Source organism: Mastomys coucha, unplaced genomic scaffold (assembly GCF_008632895.1).
Source record: "Mastomys coucha isolate ucsf_1 unplaced genomic scaffold, UCSF_Mcou_1 pScaffold15, whole genome shotgun sequence".
NCBI classification, from domain to species: Eukaryota; Metazoa; Chordata; class Mammalia; order Rodentia; family Muridae; genus Mastomys; species Mastomys coucha.
In genome coordinates, this window is record NW_022196897.1 from 155,030,024 (window position 1) to 155,037,163 (window position 7,140).

Sequence of the window (7,140 nt, forward strand, 5' to 3'; positions counted from 1 at the left end):
GCATTTGCCCTGCTGTGGGGTTGAGCGGGGGTGAGATGGCTCTGCAGGAGTAGGGCACGTCATCAAGCCTGGTTTTTTGCCAGCTCACTTGGAAACAGACTGAAGCATCTGCATATACAATCAATAAGTAATTTTTTAAAAAGAGAGAGATTAATGTGGAGTAGATGGGAGAAGTCATTGGGCCCTGCTCCATTGGGGCTTCGAATTTCACCCAGCATGAAGGGCTTGCTAGAATTGGTTGGGGATGAACTAGAAAGAAGGCTCGGTGGTTAGAGTATGTGTTCTTCTTGCAGAGTTCTGGTATTCAGGTGGCTCACAATTAATTTTAACTCCTCCAGAGAATCCTGCACTGAATAACTGAACTTAGCTCTAACCTTGAATTTACCCAGAAGGTTCTAGAATCCCTTCTTATTTCCTAATCTAAGCCAGTAGGAGCCCACAAAGTCACTCCAAGGGTCAGACATCACTCTGAGAGGTTTATTGGGGAGGGGCCTAGAATGTCTGCCTCAGGGAAGGGTGGAGGTGAGCAAGGGTGAAGGGAAAAAAGAAGCGGGAAGAAGGACCGCCTTTTAGGGGATATAGCATATGCGCAAATGCGCAGGGTAAGAATGTGGCTGATGACGTAGCTTGCTGTCGCAGGGTCCCTGGGGTCTGATTACAAACATCCCTTTGTTCGATACAAAAGAGGAGGAACTAGAAGGGGTGATGTTGAGGCAGGAATGGGCATATAGAGCGCTTTGGACTTTCCTGCTGTCCGGGGTTGTGGCATGTTCAGGGTTGTGGCATGTTCAGGGTTGTCGCATGTCCGGGCATTGCTGATCCTCACCATCAGGGCACACACAGTAGCCGTGAGACTCAGGCTCTGTGGTTCTGTTTGATTAGAGATTATTTTGAATTTGTCATTGGAGAAATGCCAGAGGAGAAGGAATTGATAAAAGAGGGTGCGATTCGTAAAGGCAGAGAAAAGGGGAGAGGGGTCAGGAAGGACTATTTTCGCTTCCATATGGACTTTTCAAAAGCCCAGGGGTTGGAGGTATTGAATTGTACCTTACTGTTTGGGGGGAGGGGAAAGGGTCTGTTTGAAGTTAATGAATTTTGTTTTTTACTATATTTGATGGATTGACATAGAAGCATCATTGTAAGGCAAAGGCCACCTTTTTTTCAGCTGTCAGAAGATCTAGTCTCCATCAGTAGCAGTTTTGGCGTACCACCGCAGCCAGGGAATCAGTTTGTCCTTGAAGTGTGAATATGGTTTGGGCTACCTGTTGGGGGTCCTGGGTGATCTGGGAAGACAACTGATGATGCAAAGGTCTGGAGAGCATCAGTCCCTCTGTTCCAGCCGGATCACCCGCAGTTATGTCTGCGACAGCCAGAAGGGGCAAGGTTTGAACTGTCCTTTCATCATGTCCGGCAGCTAGTGAGTCTGCAGCCTGAATTGGTAAGAGCTCTTCTCCATGTGTCACACCCAACTTGGGGAAGAGAAATATTAGCATGCAAACTCCTGACCAACTAGATTAGTAGACCTACATACCACAAAGAATAGAGGTGATGTGAATGGGAGGGCACTAGGACTGCGATGTGCTATAAAGGTTATAGTTTTGTCGAGGTCTAGGGAATGTGTCCCAGATGCCTTAAGACAGTTTGTCATGGCAAAGAAGGTGATATGAAAAAAGGGAGTCAGGGCGACCCCAGGCTCAGTGAAGTTGGTGAATGGCGAGGGAGGATTATTTTAACAGGGTCACAGAAGAACTATAAGAGGCAGCTGTGAGTTTGTCCCAGGGGGAACACACAGTCAGTCATTTCTGAAGCTGCCACACTGGGTGACGTTAAGGACCCAGTAGGCCGAGGTCAGAGTCTGAAGCAGGAGACAGGTTTGTATTATCTAGGAGAGGCCGTGTCAGAGACGTCAGACACACTTTGGAGGAGTGTGTAATTACCTCCTCTACTTCACTTATCTCCAGGGCTTCGGTAATCAATCAGGATATATTTTCTGATATTAATCATGCTCACTGGGTGTTTGGGGTTGAAGCGATCGATAGTAGAGTTTACGAGTGATGTGCATTTCCTACTTGGGATTCTCTGGGTCCTGGATGTAGAAGCAGATGGCCCCATCTTGTAGGTGGCAGAGGGAGTCAGGATGAGGTTATATGTATGACGAATAGTATGGGTTGCTTCCATATCTGTCTGGCCACTCTTTACAATAACTTTTTTGCCTGGTCACAGAGGGAGCAGACAAAAAAGTCATTAAAATGAAGGAGAAGGTGGATATAGGGGTGATGAGAATTTTAATTGGCTCCTGACAGCCTATTTGGAGGGTGCCTTAAACCTGAATCTCTATATGTAAGAGTTCCAGTGGAGGTACTGGGTAGGGGAGTGCATTGGTGATCAGAGAGGGGAGGGTATGGATGAAAGACTGGGGAGTCAGAACCTGTATATAAGCGCAGATCATTTTGAGTGCTTAGTCCCCACTTTGGTCCCCCGACTAGTGCTATTATTTTGGGAGATTGTGGAACCCCTGAAAAATGAGGTCTAGCTGGAAAAGATGGCCACTGAGGGCAGACCTCTCTGATGCTACAACATAGCCCAAGCTCCCATACTCGGTGCCGTGGAAAGAGCGCCACAGAGCTGACCTGCCTTCCACACCACAGTGGGCTAAACCCCCGGCAGATCCTGACCCGGAAGCAATCCTCGTCTTCAAGATGCTTCTGTCTGGCATTCTGTCCCAGCAGTGAGAAGATCAGCGACCAGAATAACTGAAGTGACAAGCCTTTATTCCAGGGATGCACGTGTCCCTTCAGTTATCTAAAATCATATTTAGATAATAGTTATCTAAAATAATATTGTGAGTGTTTTGTCCACATGTACATCTGTGTACCTCACATGTGTCCCAAAGCTCCAAGAAGAGGGCTTCAGCGTCAAAGCCCCTGGCTGACGTGTCCCAGCTGTTAAAAATACAGCTGTTGCTTTTAAATGTCAATGTTTTTTCTAGATGAAGGCTAACAGTGCCAACTAGCTGTGGCCAAAGGTTGGTCTAATGTTTCATGGCTCAGTTGGGCCATGGCTGGTGAGCCAGACTTCCAGCTTCCTGGTGGGTCTGTCTAGTGGGGAGAATGGAGAAGTCTGGGATGACTCCTTTATCTCTAGTCTAGTCTCCACAGCTGTGTCTCTCCCTGTAGTCCAGGATGGACCCACAGTAGCCACACTGCTCCCAGGTGACTTTGGCCAATGTTCTTAGAAAACGCCACCACCTCCCTTTATCTCCATTTTCCTCGATATCTAGGGGAGGGAGGCAGCGGCTCCCAGATGTCATTTGTCTCTGGGTTCTCTTGTCACTCGGTATCAGTTCTCAGCCTCTTGAGGACTGCCATTCTCAGTGGCTTCTCTTTTCTCTGCCGGACCCTGAAGGACACAGCTGGAGGAGGGCATGGCACGCTGGATTTTTTGCTTTGCTTTTGCATCTAGATCATGTCCCAGGTGGTGTCACCTGGATGGGTGTTTCTCACTCTCCCAGAGAACTTTCCAAGGCCACACGTGGTCGGGTACCACCCAGATGTTCTGGGACAGAATGCCAAGGCTTGTGGTCCAGACATGCCCCAGGTGACTCTAGCTGGAATCTTGGACAGGGACCAAGGGGAATTCCCATTCTAAAATGGATTCGCTAATGTTTAGCAGTGATTTGTAATCTTTTGCATAAAAATAAATGTCAGCAAAGACACGCTTGAAACTTAAAATCCTGGCTAAACCTCTGTAATGGGAATGCTCAAGACCGAACCTGCTGGGGACTGGACTGGGTGGCCACAACCATTTATTTTCCTGAGAGCTGGCTTAGAGTCCCACCTGGCACCACACTCAGGGTGACACACCTGTGGTTTTCTTCAGTGCTCATCGGATAACATCACACTAAGCAAGTGCACACAAGTTTGCTTCTCTTGTATAGCTAAAGGGACACGGGACATCCAGACCTTACCACGGGCACACAACGAAAGGACACATTGCTTCTGCAACCTTTCTCAGCCGCACTCCCACCCCAGTTACCCTGAATTATTCCGACTGATCCCAGATCCTCTCCCAGGAACCAATCGCTCAGACCAGTTTCCCTTGTTTCTTATTTGTGCCTTTAAACTTTTTATAGATACACAAAAGGGCATGCACATATCCAGGATTTTTTTTTAAACCAAATGACTACAAAGCAGAGAGAATCCTGTGCAGTTTTGCATACAATGAGACTGGGGAAACCCTTCTCAGTTAATCTAGGTTTGTTCCCAGAGTTCAAGGAACATTTAGATTCCCCTTTCTCCCACTTTCTCTCACTCCTGGAGGTCAGAGGACAACCTGCAGGCTGCTTCCTGGGATCTCAGGATTCCACCTTCCTGCTGGATTTACAAATGGTCTCCACTCCCATCCTCCAGCTTCCACCCCCAGCCCTAATCCACTGAGCAAGCTCTCCAGCCGATTTAAAGTATAGCCCAGACTAGCCTCAGGGTTGTAATCCTCCTGCTTCAGCTTCTTAACACATCCTACTGCTGTGAGCCACAACTGCTGGGCTGCTGTAGGTTGTCGAAGAGGAAGTTTTAGAAATGAATAATGCCATGTCATGGAACATGACAAAGTTGCCAAATGCTACATTGGTTGTTATTACTGTGATTATTCGGTTATTTTCGGTTATTATTCGAGATAGTGTCTCGGTTACTTTGAGATAGTGTCTCACTATATAGACCAGGTTTACCTCAAATGAGCAACCTTTCTGCCTCAGCTTCCCCAGGGCTGAGCTTGCACTTCTGTACCATCATGCCTCGCACAGTTTGTGCCCGAGGCTGGTGTGAGAACTCAGTCTGGTTCCCATGGACACTGTTATGGTGTCTGTCGAAAACTGGGAGCTGACACAGATGTTTCAAGGTAAAATTTTATTTTCATGGCTCGGCCAGATTTACACCTTCCATTGGCAGGGGTATAAAGTGGCCCAGACCAGAAACAAAGGCTTTTCTGTGGAAAACAAGGAAGTGATTAAGAAAGAAAAAAACAAAACAAAACCCCCAGAATTTTGCAGTCATTTTCTATAATAATGGGAAAGGAACATGTTATGGGTTCATGGTTAACCATTAACATATCATGAAACATGGTTAGTCAATTCTCAGAGCAATGGAAACAATTTACAATGCGTATTTCACAATATTATTGAGGAAAAACAAAAGAAAAAGAAAAGGTGACTCCTAGCTAAGGACATGATCAAAGTCTAACATCATTTAACAAAAAAGGAAAATGGAGTCACCTGTCGCTTAACAGACACACAGACACATCTTTTCCCGTCAGACTTGATGCTTGAAGTGACTCTGGGCAACACCTTGTTCTGTCTTTAGTGAGTACCATCAGGTGAAAGGCAGGCCAGCATGGAGAGACTGTGTAAGATAACAAACCATGTCTGAAACACTCTTCCATCAACATCCAGTCTAAGCATCTCGCTAAAAAGATCTACAAGCAAACGTGGTGGTTCGATAGACACGGCTCCCCATAGACTCAGGTGTTTCAAGGGCCCACGGGGAGTGGCACTATTAGGTGTGGCCTTGTTGCAGGAAGTGTGTCACTATGGGGGTGGGCTTTGAGGTCTCCTATGTTCAAGCTCCACCCAGTGTGGAATACATGTCTCTTTTTCCTTCCTGCCTTCAGATCAAGATGTGGATAAAGATGTAGAACTCTTGGCTCCTCCAGTACCATATCTACCTGCATGATGATTAACTCTGAAACTGAAGCCAGCCCCAAATAAATGTTTTTCTTTAAAAGAATTGCCTTGGTCATGGTGTCTCTTCACAACAACTAAGACACACATGCCCTGTATGTTCACTGACAAATGTTGAATTTCCTTGTGGTCCTTCAGATGGTCAGACCTCTAAGAGAGAACATCGTGCATTTGCCATAGTGATGATGCTGGAGCTGGAACCTGGCAGTGTGATTACTGAAAGACTGAATTTAGAAATTTTGGAGAAAGCATGCTAATGAAAAGGGAAATGTATTAGTAGAAATGTATGTATACTGTATAACCTTTACTTAAAGGACATAGGTCTCTGTAATGAGCCAAGAATGTAGATTAGCCAGTTTCAGAAACCTGTTGGCCACAAAGGCTCCCCCTAGTTAGGTCCAAGAACAAAAGGCAGGATATGAGCCATCTGGGTAGTTCTAGGAAATGGTCAGCCATAAAGTGAATAACATTGACCAGACCACATTCTTGTGCATAATGAGTGTGTAGGACGTTTTACTTATGACCCTGACTCAAATAGGGGCTGGGTCTCTTTAGAATTTTCCACTGTTCTCTTGTTATGTTTCCTTGGTAACCCCTTCACCCCCCTAGTTTGTGGTTTTTCCCTTTAAACACCCCTCACTTTTGTGTTCATGGTTGAACTCCTCTGGCCAGCGAGGTCATGAGATCGACCCCGGTACTGGTATCCCCAATAAACCTCATGTGATTGCAGCAAGATCGGTTTCTCATGAGTTATTGGGGGTCGCGTCATCCCGAGACTTGAATGAGGGTCTCCCCAGCTATGGGGGTCTTTCAATTACAATGATGTTCTGCAGCTAGCTCCCATGTCCTAGAAGGGCACACATAGGAGTGTACAGAAATAACTAGGTAACATCAAGCCAGACATTAGGACATCTATTACTAGTTCCAACCGGGCACCCAACCAAGTGTCCTTGGCCTGGGCACCATTTTCCTTGGCAGCTGGAACACAGACGCCTCTAGCAGCTTCACTGACCTTCGCCACTGTACACAGCGGAGAGCCCTGTACTAGCTCTCTGTGGGCCTCTCCTTTAGGTGGGCCACCTCTTGATTATTCCAGTGTGGGGCTCATCATTGGTGCTGTTCAGGGGAGGACCCACCTGAAGACCGAAACTGAAGTCTGAATGGAGTGGAAGTAGTTTATGTTCCAGGAACATAAACTTCTTTTTTCTTTTTTTTTTAAGGCTTATTTATTTTCTGTATGTGAATACACTGTTGCTATCTTCAGACATAACAGAAGAGCACATCAGATTCCATTACAGATGGTTGTGAACCACCATGTGGTTGCTGGGATTTGAAATCGGGACCTCTGGAAGAGCAGTCAGTGCTCTTAATCCCTGAGCCCCCAGAAATTTTTTTTTTTTTTTTTT